General features: G+C 41.0%; 1 protein-coding gene and 1 pseudogene across 2 annotated transcripts in view; both read right to left on the bottom strand.

Moving 5' to 3' along the window:
- SLC2A3 (solute carrier family 2 member 3) overlaps positions 1-15,573 on the bottom strand; it is an 80,405-nt gene that overhangs the window by 21,260 nt on the left and 43,572 nt on the right. The window lies entirely within an intron of this gene.
- Positions 12,468-12,973, bottom strand: LOC309608792 (large ribosomal subunit protein eL28 pseudogene; annotated as a pseudogene). Its single transcript has one exon. The product of its transcript is annotated as a large ribosomal subunit protein eL28 pseudogene (transcript).

The raw sequence follows: 15,573 nt of genomic DNA, 5'->3' as shown, positions 1-15,573 counted from the left end.
TCACTCAGATGCATTAAAACATTGTCTACAATTTTAACAGCTGTCTTAATGTTGACCAAAATTCTTTTTGAATTTCATTTAAAGAAATTTTTGTTTTTGCTTAATATCCCTAGTCTCCGCTGTGGGCTGTGACTCACAAGGAGGGTAGCACTGGTGCACTTCAGCTGGCTCCTGCGAGCCAGTCGTGCACACTGCTTCCCAGCTCTGTGCTCAGTGAGATCACCCAGGTAGCTAGACATCTAGCGCAGTGTGGGTATTTACACCATGGAAATTGGCAAATGTTACAAATCAGATTTTTTTTCTTTTTCTTTCTTTCTTTCTTTTTTCCACACCACATGGTTTGCAGGATCTCAGTTCCCTGACCAGGAATTGAACCCAAGCCATGGCAGTGAAAGCCCAGAATCCTAACCAGTAGGCCACCAGGGAACTACCTTTTTTTTTCTTTCTTTCTTTCCTTGTTTTTTTTTAAAGCACTGATTTAACAGTGACTCCACTGAAAGTAAATAAGGCTTCTTAGAGAAATAGCTGATTCCATACCTGGGGCTAAGACATAGATAAGGCTGGAACATCTTACTGGGTCAGGAAGCATAGAAGTTTTCAAAGATCAATGTAGCCATGTCAGAAGGACACAGGAGCCAATTTAAAAGGGACTCCTATTGGCCAAAGTTACGATAATTTGGGCATCAAAAAGAGAATACTGTCTGAGGTTAACATATTGTAAAGCTAAAAAATCCATAATGATACCAGAAGAAAAAAAAAGGTACCATCAAGTAATCTAAAAAGAAAGTGAATAGAACGTATTTCTGCTAAATCTTATTATTCAATCATATTTTTTTTAAATAAAGAAATAAATTCATTTATTTTTGGCTGCATTGGTTCTTTGTTGCTGTGCGCGGCTTTCTCTAGCTGCAGCGAGCGGGGGCTACTCTTCATTGCGGTGCTTGGGCTTCTCATTGCGGTGGCTTCTCTTGTTGCGAAGCACGGGCTCCAGAGTGCAGGCTCAGTAGTTGTGGCTCACGGGCTCAGTAGTTGTGGCTCGCAGGCTCTAGAGTGCAGGCTCAGTAGTTGAAGCCCGGCACTGTTGTTTCTTGACTGCTCCTCCCTTGTCTCTGCATCTCTTCCCTTCCCTGATTAACAAGTGTTTGAACCTGCCCTCTAGTACTCAGGGAAAGTCAAGAAACGGGGGGCACAGAAAGGCTTTCATGCTCAGGGGCCCCATAGGGTCCTGCTCAGTTTCAGTCCCACAGATTAAAGGCTCAGCCTCACAAGACTGCCCCCACTTCAGCTGCCAATTGAAAGTCTGAGTTGTTACTTGTGCTTCTGACTGACTGGCTATAAATTGGAGGTTCCTATCACCCGTTTCTTGGGTTCAATCAATGTGCCAGACTGGCTCACAGAATTCAGAGAATGTTTACTTACATTTACCAGTTTATTACACAGGATATTATAAAGTATTCAGATGAAGAGTGTCACCTACAAATGGGCCCTTGCCATCTACCTCTACAAGGATCAAATTATGAGCTACTGCAGGTGCTGACCTTTAACAGCCCCCTGAAAGGAGTTCAGGGTGGAGAGCAGAAATGAGGCACTCTGTGCTCTGGGAAAAAAACTGGCAGAACAGGTCTTCAGATAGTTAGATATTTTCAGGAGCCGATTTTATGAGCCCAATTCTTGCATCTCCTCATATCTAGAAAAGCACTAAAATTCTTCATAGTGACATCTGCTCCTCGTGACTAGCAGAAACCTTCTGCCAAAAAAATATGTTCTTGATTGCATGTACTTACCCTTCACCAAAATCACATATATACTGATCTTCCCCCTTACCTCTTTGGAGCAGTTTCTCAGAGCTATCTGAAATGCTGTCTCCCAGGCTATAGTCCTCATTTCTCCCCAAATCAAACTTAACTCACAACTTTCACCTTGTGCATTTTTTTTCTGTCAACAAGAGGTACATAGATAGGGCAAGGTCTGGAAAGATCCTAAGAGCAGAAACCTCTGTCTCCGTGGAACTGGGATGCACCACACTCTCCAAATATGGATATGATCATCAGCTTGGAAACTCATCAAATCTCTTTGTTCCAGAGTTTTGTTTTGCTTTTTTTTTCTGGCTGCGTTGGGTCTTCATTGCTGCACGCGGGCTTTCTCTAGTTGTGGCGAGCAGGGGCTGCTCTTCGTTGCGGTGCACAGACTTCTCATTGTGGTGGCTTCTCTTGTTGCGGAGCACGGGCTCTAGGCACACGGGCTTCAGTAGTTGCAGCTTGTGGGCTCTAGAGCGTGGACTCAGTAGTTGCGGCACGTGGGCTCAGTAGTTGTGGCTTGTGGGCTCTAGAGGGCAGGCTCAGTATTTGCAGTGCACGGGCTTAGTTGCTCCGCAGCATGCGGGATCTTCCCGGACCAGGGCTCGAACCTGTATCCCCTGCATTGGCAGGCGGGTTCTTAACCACTGCGCCACTGGGGAAGTCCCTGTTCCAGAGTTTTTGTAGAGTTTAACCTGTAGCTCCTCCTTGCCCCAACCTAGAGGTCAGTGGGTAGTGCTAAAAGTGTCCACCCTCTAATCGTTTGGTCTCTCTGGTGACCAGCCCCATCTTTAGGCTATCCGGGGGCCGCACCCTGAATCACTTCACTGGCATAAATTTAGGAGCGTCCCAACGGGCTCCTTATGAATAACAAACATTCCTACCAGTCAGGAAATTCCAAGGGTTTTAGGAGATTTTATGCCAGGCATGGAGACAAAGACCAAATATATTTCTTATTAAATCACCCAGCCCTAGCAAACAAATACAAATGGTTATTTAAAAATTTATAAGTAGTTAGGTATAGTTGAAACATAAAGGTATATGTGGGAGAATAGTAGAAATAAGACTGATTCTTAGGCAAGGGAATATATGTGGTTTCTAAGAGCAAAGACTTCGGAGCCAGATTGCCTAGGTATAAATCTGGTCAATTAAAAAAAAAAAAAAAAAAAAAAATCTGGTCAATATCATTTACCAGCTACGTGTGTCAGCCTAGGCAAGTTATTTTCTCATTTAATAAAATGGATTCTTTGTGTCCATCAGACTCATTAGTAGATAATGCATGTTAACTGGTATGGTAGTTTTCCTTAAGTGGCTCAGTTTAACATAGTGTTTAATAAATGTGTATTAAATAAATTATATAGTATAGATGAAAAGAATCTGAAATCTTTCTAAAAGTTAGTAATGTTAAAACTTCAATTCTGACAGCCACAGGTCCCTTTTTATTTTACAGTAGCCATAACTTCAAGGCCTTGAACTTTTTGAGATTCTAAGAAATATAACTTTAAAGACTCCTGGCCCTGACAGAATTTTTCATTCTTTCATATTCTCAGGGATGTACACTTTCTAAGAATACTTAAAATTACATCCACTTAAATTTAGGGTATTACCTTTGCCTTTGACTTGAGGCTATATTTCGAAAATCATTCTACCAACATTCCCCTTGAGTCAGAAAATGCCTTCTAACTGGTACATTTATGTTTAGTTGCTTTTGTATTGCTTATGAGTAAAATATATGAGTAAATATGATTGAATAGGGACTTCCCTGGTGGCGCAGTGGTTAAGAATCTGCCTGCCAATGCAGGGGACACGGGTTCGAGCCCTGGTCCGGGAAGATCCCACATGCCGCGGAGCAACTAAGCCTTTGCGCCACAACTACTGAGCCTGCACTCTAGAGCCCATGAGCCACAACTACTGAGCGTGCGTGCTGCAACTACTGAAGCCCGTGCACTGCAACGAAGAGTAGCCCCCACTCGCCGCAACTAGAGAAAGCCCGTGCGCAGCAACAAAGACCCAACGCAGCCAAAAAACTAAATCAATGAAATAAATAAATTTAAAAAAAAAATAAAGAAACAACAGTGTCGCCTTGGGACAGGATCCTGGCTCCGCCTCAAGGGATACACGTAACAATACCTTTGAGCTCTTCTGAAAACCCCAACAAATGGAAGATGTTAACTACTTGACGAAGCAGTCTTCATTCCAGAGAGGAGGTCACAGTTTTATATCCTCGAGAACCACAGGTCATCAGGAGACAATCTGAGGCCAGATTAAGGGATGCAGGCCCTGCACACACCCTGATCCTTTATCAGCAACTCCACCCTTGAAGCATTGCTATAAAACTCCTCACCAAATCCCCCTAGGTTGGGACACACAGTTTTTGAGGCACGAGCCCACTGTGACCCCCTTTGCCTGGCAAAGCAGCAAAGCTACTCTTTTCTACTTCACCCAAAAGTCTGTCTCTGAAATTCCATTTGGCACTGGTGCACAGAGGCCAAGATTTCGGCACCAGGATGTGATGCTAGGATCAAGTAGACAGTGTCAGAATTCAGTTAAATTGGTAGGGTACCCAGTTAGTGTCAGCTGAGAATTGGAGAATTGCTTGGTGGTGTGGAAAAAAAAACATCAGAGGTTGCCATAACATTACACCAGACTGGGTGGCTCAAACAACAGAAATGTATTTTCTCTCAGTTCTGGAGGCTGGAAGTTCAAGATCAAGGTGTTGACAGGTTTGGCTTCTCCAGAGGCCTCTCTCCTTGACTTGGAGATGCCTGCTGCTTGCTGTGTCCTCATACAGCCTTTTTCCCTGTGTGCATGCATCCTTGGTTAACTCTTTTTGAGGGTCTAAATTTCCTCTTATAAGGACATCAGTCAAACTGGATTGGGGCTCACCCTGAGACTCTCATTTTAACTCCATAACCTCTTTAAAGGCTGTCTCTCCTAATACAATCATATTCTGAGGTACTGGGAGTTAAGACTTCAACATGAATTTTGGAGAGACAATTGAGTCCATTACATCATGCTTCTATTGGAGACGCATTCTTTTGTACTCTTCTATCTTTTTTTTAAAAATTAATTAATTAATTTATGGCTGTGTTGGATTTTTGTTTCTGTGCGAGGGCTTTCTCTAGTTGCGGCAAGCGGGGGCCACTCTTCATCGCGGTGCGCAGGCCTCTCACTATCGCGGCCTCTCTTGTTGCAGAGCACAGGCTCCAGACGCGCAGGCTCAGTAGCTGTGGCTCACGGGCCTAGTTGCTCCGCGGCATGTGGGATCTCCCAGACCAGGGCTCGAACTCGTGTCCCCTGCATTGGCAGGCAGATTCTCAACCACTGTGCCACCAGGGAAGCCCTGTACTCTTCTATCTTGAATATCCTTGCAACTGGCTAACTCCTGGTCATACTAAAATAACCAGTATCTCTTCCCCTTTGTAAAACATTCCCAGAAAAAAGATCTAAGTAGATATAATTTCCTTTGTGCCATAATCTATCTCAAAAATACCTATGTATATCCTTAGGACTGCTGAATATCTAAACAAGCTATAACTTAATTAGTAAATTATATAACATGATTATAGAAAAGATAAACGTAGTGATTCATAGAAGTCTCAAAAGAAGGCCCCTTAGATAAGAAAATTATTTTAGGGATGTAGGTGGGTGGGACTTCATAAAATTGGTTTAAGGTGATCCAAGTTCCTTTATTTCCCAAGAATCATTTCTTAAAGTATTCAAAGATCACAACTATACTAGCATCCTTGAAGCTTTTTAACTTATAAAGCATAAAGCCAATATAAAAAATGTAAAATCAGTTTTTTGTCTGTTTAGATGGCACCATCCATCTCTGAATCTCTGTCTAATCAGTCAACCAGCTCTCTCTGTTTGACATTAAAACACAAACAAACAAACAAATAAAAACTCTAGTAATAGTATAGGCTAGTCTGCTTTACTGGTAAGCACATACTGTTGAGGATTTGCTATCCTTACTTGTTAATGTTACAGCCTTTACTCCTAATCTAAATAGGTGTCTTGAAATGTATGCTTTTGGTCAATATTTTATGTCTTAGAACATCTCTTTTTATATGTTTAGGTCTGTTGTTAATTTTAAACCTGGTATAGTAATCCCCCTTATCTGTGGGAGATATGTTCCAAGACATCCAGTGAATGCTTAAAACTGTGAATAGTACCAATCCCTCTGTATACTATGCTCTTTCATATACATACATATGTGTATACAGTGTGCATATGATAGACAAAGGCATGGTTCATTCCCTGGGTGGGACGGAGGTGGACAGCACAAGATTTCATCATGTTACTCAGAACAGCACACAATTTTAAACTTACAAACTGTTTATTTTTGGAATTTTCTATTTAATACCTTCAGGCTGCAGTTGACCATGGGTAACTGAAACCTCAGAAAGGAAAAAAGCAAATAAAGGGGGACTACTGTACTTTCTAAGTTTATTTAGCATATACAAGTCTATTACCATACCATATTATTGTGTGTACTACTTAATATATTCTGAATATCTGAAAAAGTGATGAATAAATATTTTTGAGAGAATTGAATAAATAAATGGTAATTTCCAGAGAGTAATTTCTCAGGATTTGACTAGGACTGAACATAGTTTTAATTGTATTTATATCCTGACTGTCTCTAAAAAGGATATGTTAACAAACAAAAGAAGAGTGGCCTGTATAGCTGATTCACTTTGCTGTACAGCAGAAACAAACACATTATAAAGCAACTACACTCCAATAAAAATTAATAAAAAAAAGAATAGTGGCCTGTATTTCTTAAACAAAAATACTCATTTGATGATGGAAATAGGTGGTTAAAGTTTGATATTACTTACCACTAAGATGATTAATTCCCTCCAGACTCATTCTATAAGTCCAGCATTACCCTAATACCAAAACTAGACAAAGACGTTACAAGAAAAGGCAGCTACAAACCAATATTTCTCATGAACGTTGATACTAAAATCCTTAAGAAAATATTACCAAAATTTCATACAACAATGAATAGAAAGAATCATACATCATGACCACCTGGGATTTATCCCAGGTATGCAAAGCTGCTCAGTATTTGAAAATCAATGTAATCCATCACATGAACAGGCTAAAAAAGAAAAATCACATGATCATATCAATAGATACAGAAAAAGTACTTGATAAAATCCAAAACCTACCATGATAAAAACTCTAAGTAAAGTAGGAACAGAGGAGAACTTTCTTAACTTGATAAAGAACATCTACAAAAAAAAAACAAAACAAAAAAAAACAGGTAGCTAACAACATACTTAAATGGTTGAGAAACTCAAAGCTTTCCCACTAAGATCAGGAACAAGTTAAGGTTGTCTCCCCTCACAACTCCTATTCAACATTGTTCTAGAAGTACTACCTAATGTAACAAGACAAGAAAAGGAAATAGAAGGTATATAGATTGACAAGGATGAAATAAAACTGCCTTTGCTTGAACGTGACATGATCGTCCATGCAGAAAATCCAAAAGAATTCACAAAAAAATTTCTATAACTAATAAACAATTATTGCAAGGTTGCAAGATACAAGGTTAATATACAAAAGCCAATCACATTCTTATATATGAGAAATAAAAAAGTGGAATTTGAAATTTAAAAAGCAATACCATTTATATTAGCATCCAAAAAAGTAAGTAACTAGATAAAAATCTAACAAAATATGCACCAGAACTATATGAGGAAAACTACAAAACTCTGATGAATGAAATCAAAGAACTAAATAAATGGAGAGGTAGTATATGTTCATGGATAGGAAGAATCAATATTATCAAGATGTCCGTTCTTATCAACTTGATCTATAGATTCAATGCAATCCCAATCAATATCCCAGCAAGTTAGATTTTGGATATTGAAAAAGTGATTCTAAAGTTATATGGGGCTTCCCTGGTGGTGCAGTGGTTAAGAATCTGCCTGCCAATGCAGGTGACACGGGTTTGAGCCCTGGTCTGGGAAGATCCCACATGCCGCGGAGCAACTAAGCCCATGTGCCACAACTACTGAGCCTGCCCTCTAGATCCAGAAAGCCACAACTACTGAGCCTGCATGCCACACCTACTGAAGCCTGCGTGCCTAGAGCCCGTGCTCCACAACAAGAGAAGCCACTGCAATGAGAAGCCCACACACTGCAGCAAAGAGTAGCCCCCATTCGCAACTAGAGAAAGCCTGTGTGCAGCAACAAAGACCCAACGCAGCCAAAAATAAATTAAAAGAAAAAAAAAATCCTAAAGTTTATATGAAGAGGCAAAAGACCCAGAATAGACAACACAATACTGAAAAAGAAGAAAAAAGTTGGAGGACTGACACTACCTACCCAACTCCAAGACTTACTGTAAAGCTTCAATAATCAAGACATTGTGGTACTGGTGAAGGAATAGACAAATAGATCAATGGAACAGAATAGAGAGCCCAGAAATAGAACCACATGAATATATATAGTCAAATGATTTTTGACAAAGAAACAAAGGCAACAACATGGAGCAGAGACAGTCTCCTCAACAAATGGTGCTAGAACAGCAGGACATACACACACACACAAATTAATCGAGACACAGACCTTACACCTTTCACAAAAATTAACTCAAAATGGATCATAGGTCTAAATATAAAACAGAAAACTAGAAAGCTCTTAGAAGATAACAGAGAAGAAAACCCAGATGGCCTTGGATATAGAGATAACTTTTTAGGCACAGAACCAAAGGCACAATCCATGAAAGCAATAATTGATAAGTTGGGCTTTATTAAATTAAAAATTTCTGCTTTGTAAAAACACTGTCAAGAGAATGAGAATATAAGCCACAGATTGAGAGAAAATATTTGCAAAAGACACATCTGATAAAGGACCATTGTCCAAAATGTACAAAGAACTCTTAAAACTCAACAAGAACACAACTAAATGTTCTTTAATCATAAAAAAACCCTCAACAATAATAAAACAAACAACCTGATTAAAAAATAGGCCAGGGCTTCCCTGGTGGCGCAGTGGTTAAGAATCCGCCTGCCAATGCAGGGGACACGGGTTCGAGCCCTGGTCTGGGAAGATCCCACATGCCGTGGAGCAACTAAGCCCGTGCGCCACAACTACTAAGCCTGCGATCTAGAGCCCGAATCCCACAACTACTGAGTCCACGCACCAAAACTACTGAAGCCTCAGCGCCTAGAGCCCGTGCTGTGCAACAAGAGAAGCCACCTCAATGAGAAGGCCGCACACTGCAACAAAGAGTAGTCCCCGCTTGCCGCAACTAGACAAAGCCCGCACACAGCAATGAAGACCCAACGCAGCCAAAAATAAATAAATTAAATAAATAAATTAAAAAAAAAATAGGCTACAGACCTTAACAGACACCCCACCAAAGAAGATATGTTGATGGCAAATAAGCATTTGAAAAGATGCTCCACTCACTCATATGTCATATGGGAAATGCAAATTAAAACAACGATAAGATACCACTACACACTGATTAGAATGGTCAAAATCTGAAACACTGACAATACCAATTGCTGGCAAGGATGCGGTGCTATAGGAACTCTCATCCATTGCTGGTGGGAATGCAAAATGGTGCAGCCACTTTGGAAGACAGTTTGGTAGTTTCTTACAAAACTAAACATACTCTTACCATATAATCCAGCAATCTCACTCCTTGGTATTTACCCAAAGAAGTTGAAACTTATGTCCACACAAAAACTTGCACACAGATGTTTATAGCAGCTTTACTCATAATTGCCAAAACTTGGAGGCAATCAAGATATCCTCCAACAGGTGAATGTATAAACAAACTGTGGTACATCCAGACAATGGAATGTTATTCAGCACTAGAAGGAAATGAGCTATCAAACCAGGAAAAGACATGAAGGATCTAAGGATCCTCCCCTAATGCATCCCTAATGCATGTTAATAAAATAAAGAAGCCAATCTGAAAAGGCTACATACTGTATAATTCCAACTCTATGACTTTCTGCAAAAGGCAAAACCATGGAGACAGTAAAAAGATCACTGGTTGCCAGTGGTTGAGAGTGGGTGATGAGAGGAGGGATGAATAGTTGCAACACAGAGTTTTTTAAGGGCAGTGGAAATATTCTATATGATACTGTAATGATGGATACATGTCATTATCCGTTTGCCCAAATCCATAGAATGTACAAGACCAAGAATGAACCGTAATGTAAAGTCTGGATCTTGGGTGATTGTGATGTGGCAATGTACATTCATCAATTGTAACAAGTGTACCACTCTGGTGGGAGATGTTTATAATGGGGGAGGCTATGCATTTGTGGGGGAAGAGGGTGTATGGGAAAAAATCTCTGTACCTTCCTTTTAATTTTGCGTTAAACCTCAAACTGCTCTAAAAAAAAAAAAAATCTTTAAAAAAAATTACCAATTCCCTATACAAGCAATTTTCTCCAATCTTGAAAGCAGAGGCTGTGCTCATTTCATTTCATATCTCTTCCTCCAACACCATTTCCATCACCCTCTCAGTGCTTGGCACAGTTCATTATTTAGAGCATTTTGGAGGAATTAAATAATTTCACTTTGGAGGCAGACAGTTCTGTATGGAAGAGAATGTACTGATTGGACATAAACTCTTAATTCTTATTGGTAAACCACAATGCCAACTAAAAGTTTATAACCTGTCTCTTGTCAATTTCACCAACACAACTCACCTTTTAAGCCCTACCTAATCAGTCAACTAGGCTTGCTCCTTGTCAATTTTTTAATGAAATTCAATTATTAATTTCTATTGAACAATTAATTCGTAAGAATGTCTTATGAAAACAACAATGAACTTTAATGTTCATTAAACATGTTTAATACCATACCCCAAACTTCTTTGAACATATGCCCTTATTTAGTACTGTCTCTTCAGAAACTTCATTTCATGCTTTTAAGTCTGTCGTCAATGTGACGTAATTTTTTTTGGATCAAGTACTTTTTTTTTTTTTTTTCCTTTGGCCACATCCCACGGCTTGTGGGATCCTAGTTTCCCGACCAGAGATTTAGCCTGGGCCCACAGCAGTGAAAGTGCGGAGTCCTAGCCACTAGGAAACTCCTTGGATCAAGTACTTTTTAATACTTGGCAGAAATTAAATTGATTCTACAATACCATAGCATCATGTTTATTATACTTATTGCTAATAATCAATAATAATGTCAGAATATGCTCTAAACAATAGCTAGGAAGGTAAATAGATCATTATAATTGACAAAGGCAGAGCTGAAGAAAAAGGAAGAACCAGGTTACTAAGAGGGGGAAGTGAGTGTCTATGTCACAATTCAAACCAAGAAAAAAAAAAAAAAAAAAACCACTACCTTATACAACAACTGCCCACAATTCAGCCCCAAACTCTCCCCAATGCCAACAGACACCCCACCAAAGATATTAAGTGGAAAGTTCCAGGAATAATTCATAAGTTTAAAACTGCATGCTGTTTTGAGTAGCATGATGAAATCTTGTGTCATCCTGCTCCGTCCCACCTGCGGAGTGACAGGCTAGACTAATTCTGAAAGATAAGCAGCACAGAGAAAAACCTCTGGGTTTCTATATACAGAGACCCTCTCCAGTGTTTTCATAGCTGGTCTTCTTCCAGGATTAGAGCCAAGACTCTCTCTCCTTGCTGAGCGTCTTAGTTCTCCCCTGAAATGATCACCCACCACTGAAGCAGGAGCTCCTCTCTGACACCTCCCCTTACTGTGCTGCCTTGGGCAGGAACACGAATATCCTCTTCACTCACTGTTTACCCTTTTTTATCACCCAGCAGAGACTTGGCACTATTAAGTTACCTATTTCCTCTTATTATCAACACTAGGACGAATAGGTAAGGTAAGAGAATAATTACAGTGTCGTGTAGTTGACTGGGCAGAGGATTAGAAGTCAAAAGAGTGAAATCTGAGTCCCACCTCTGGAACATGAAGAGTTTAGACGTTTGAACTGGTCCTTTAACATCTCTATATCTCAATTTCAGTATTTTTTAATTTAATTTTATTTATTTATGGCTGTGTTGGGTCCTCGTTTCTGTGCGAGGGCTTTCTCTAGTTGCGGCGAGCGGGGGCCACTCTTCATCGCGGTGCGCGGGCCTCTCACTATCACGGCCTCTCTTGTTGCGGAGCACAGGCTCCAGATGCGCAGGCTCAGTAGTTGTGGCTCACGGGCCCAGTTGCCCCGCAGCATGTGGGATGTTCCCAGACCAGGGCTCGAACCCGTGTCCCCTGCATTGGCAGGCAGACTCTCAACCACTGCGCCACCAGGGAAGCCCTCAATTTCAGTATTTAACTGCAAGTTATAATACCCAGCTCAAAGAATTTTTGGGATAAAGAAATCAGATAATGCAAGTGGAAGGAAACCCGAAAAACTCTAAAGCCCTAGCAAACAGTCATTTAGTCAGTCATTTATGCATTTTTCATCAACTGTTTATTGAATACCTACTGCATGCTAGCTACAGTTCTAGGCACAAGCAATACGAACGTCGCTAAGACAATGTCCCTCTCCTCACAGAGCTTAAAATTTAATGTAGAAGGCCTGTGAAAGGTTAATTTTATGAGCCAGCCTGGCTGGGCCACCATACCTAGGTATTTGGTCAAACATTATTCTGGATGTTTCTGTGAGGGTGTTTTGTTGTTGTTGTTTTGTTTTGTTTCCCCCCCGGCTGACAGCTTTATTGCTGTGGGGAAGGGGACAGATCGCTCAGGAGCTCTTGGTGGGACGGGTCCGCTTCCTCGGCACCATCACAGGCTTCTGGCTGCGCAGGACGTTGCTGGCTCTGCAGAGGGCGGCCATGCGCAAATCCGGGCGCTACTTGTTTCGGATTATGTGCTGGATGCTGGTGAGGGTGGCCCGGGCGTTCTTGTTGATGCTGGTCCGCACGTAGGAAGTGGCCAGCTTTCGCGGGCTGGATCTCTGCTTCGTGACCGCCACGACCCCTTTGCCGGCCACCGCCGGCTCCACGCCCACAGTCTTGCGGGGAATGAGCCCATTGTAGCGGAAGGAGTTGCGGGCCTTCAGGTTATTGGGCTCGGGGCCGTACATCTGCCACTTCCTCTTGATCAAGAAGCTGGAGCAGTTCTGCACGACCATCCATTGCAGATGCGCGGACATGGTGGCACCTCCTCTCGTTGCGGCGGCCGGCGATGGAAAGAGGGGGTTGTTTTGGGATGAGATTTACATTTAAGTGATGGATTTCGAGTACAGCTGGTTGTCCTCCATAATGTGGGCAGGCCTTGTCTAATCAGTTGAGGACCTAAAAAGAACAAAGAAGGGACACCTTCCTCCCCAACCCAACCCAGTCCCCCGCAAGAAGAATTCTACCAGCAGACTGTTTCGGACTTCAACTGCAACACCAGCTTTCCTGGGGCTCTAGCTTGATGGCCTTTGTACTTGAACTGCAGCATTGGCTCTTCCTCGGTCTCCAGCTTGCCAGCCCACCCTGCAGATTTTGGACTTGCCAACTTCTATAATCACATGAACAAATCCCTCAAAAAAAAATCTTTTTCTACATACAAGTATCCCCTGCTTTTCGAAAGTACGCTTTACGCCACTTCACTTTCATGAAAGATATACAAACATTAGTACCTGTTTTCACTAACCAAAAGAAATCGGAAGAGGATTTTCACTTTCAGGGAAAAAGGTGAAAAGTGAAAACAGCGTTAAGTAAGCATTTGTTTTGCAACGAGCCATTATAGAGACCGCACCCAGCCCCAGCTTTGAGAGTGGTCCTGCAAGTTCCTTCCCCAGGATCTACACTCAGCATTTCAGCGTCAAGCTGCCATAGCTTTGAACTACGACTCTGAGCATCTCTGCTTTATCTTGATTTATTTTGTGCACCCGTTAGCAAGATGTGTCCTAAGGTAATTGCCTCTTTGTTTTGTGCCATTTCAGCTTAAGAAAGGTTTCATAGGAAGGCTGTACTTCCAGATAACTGGGAAAACCTGTATTTACACATTCTATTGGTTCTGTTTCTTTGCAGAACCCTGACTAATACAGATTTTGGTACCAAGAAGTGGGGTGCTGCTATAACAAATACCTAAAAATGTGGGTAGAGTCTGGAGGAGTTCTGAGACACACGCTAGAAAAAGCCTAGATCACCTGGAAGAAATTGTTGGTAGGAGTATGAATGATAAAGGCGATTCTGGTGAAGTCTCAGATGGAAATGAGGAACATGTTATTGAAAATTGGGGGAAAGTTGCTCCTTGTTATGAAGTACCAAAGAACTTGGTGGAATTGTGTTTTAGTGTTTTGTGGAAAGTAAACTTTGTGATAAAATAGGATATTTAGCTGAGGAGATTTCTAAGCAAACTGTTAAAGGTATGATTTCCCCTCGCTGCTTATAGTAATGTGAGAGGAGAGAAATAAATTGAAGGAGGAATTGTTAGGCAAAAAGGAACCAGAAATTGAGGATTTGGAAAATTCTCAGCCTATCCATATGGCAAAAAACAAGAAAGCTTGCTCTGGAGAGGACACCATGGGTATGGCTGGAAAATCATTTGATAAAGGGATTAGGAGTGAAATTCCTGGGTTTAATCAGCCATCTCAGCAGAATCTAGCAATAGAGTTGGTGTTACACCAGCAGAAACACTGCCAGACTAGACTAAAAGGTGAAGAGATAAGACAAATTGAAGGAAGGCTATCAGACTTCTGAGATTCTACAGGATAGGGCAATAGATCTATCAACATGTGTTATCCTTTAAGGGAAGAATGACCCTGATTCATTGTGATATCATGGGAATGATATCAGAGAGCTGCCACTCCCACCACAGACCTAGCGCACACAGGCCATCAAGGCAAGGCTCTCTCCTCCTCAGGTTCAGTGGGTCAGGCCAGTGGCCAGGGCTGAGGGAGCAACAGGGCCACCTCAGTGGGCCTGGAGGTCAGAGCACTGAGCCATAAGAATTATTTTTGAGACTTAAAATTTAATGGAATATTGATTTCATGGATATGACAACAAAAGCACAGGCAACAAAACCAAAAATAAACAAATGGGACTACATCAAACTTAAAAACTTTTGCTCATCAAAGGACACAATAACAGAGTGAAAAGGCAACCTATGGAATGGGAGAAAATATTTGCAAATCATATATCTGATAAGGGGTTAATATCCAGATTACATAAAGAACTCATCAACAAAATAATCAAATAAACTGATTAGAAAATGGGCAAAGGACAGGAACAGACATTTCTTCAAAGAGGATATAAAAATGGCCAACAAGCATATGAAAAGATGCTAAACATCATTAATCATCAGAGAAATGCAAATTAAAACCACAATGAGATATCTCTTCACACTCATTAAGATGGCTACCATCAAAACAAACAAACAAAAAACCCCAGAAAATAACAAGTGTTGGTGAGGATGTGGAGAAATTGGAACTATTGTGCACCATTGGTGGAATAATAAAATAGTGCAACTGCTATGGAAAACAGTATGTCAGTTCCTCAAAAGATTAAAAACTTCTAGGTACTGAAAGTATTGAAAGCAAGGGCTCAAAGAGGTATCTGCACACCCATGTTCACAGCAGCACTATTCACAATAGCCAAAGATGAAGCAACCCAACTGTCCATCAGTGGACGCATGGATAAATGAACTGTGGTGTATACATACAATGGAATAGTATTCAGTCTTAAAAAAGAAGGAAATCTTGTCACATCCTACAACAGGATGAACCTTGAGGGTATTATGCTAACTGAACTAAATTAGTCAAAAAACACACTGTATGATTCCACTTAAATGAGGTGTCTAAAGTCGTCAAACTCATAGA

This window comes from Balaenoptera borealis, assembly GCF_965194805.1.
Source record: "Balaenoptera borealis genome assembly, chromosome: 13".
Lineage (NCBI taxonomy): Eukaryota > Metazoa > Chordata > Mammalia > Artiodactyla > Balaenopteridae > Balaenoptera > Balaenoptera borealis.
The sequence above is the reverse complement of the archived record's forward strand: the minus strand, read 5'-3'. Positions and strand labels throughout refer to the sequence as shown.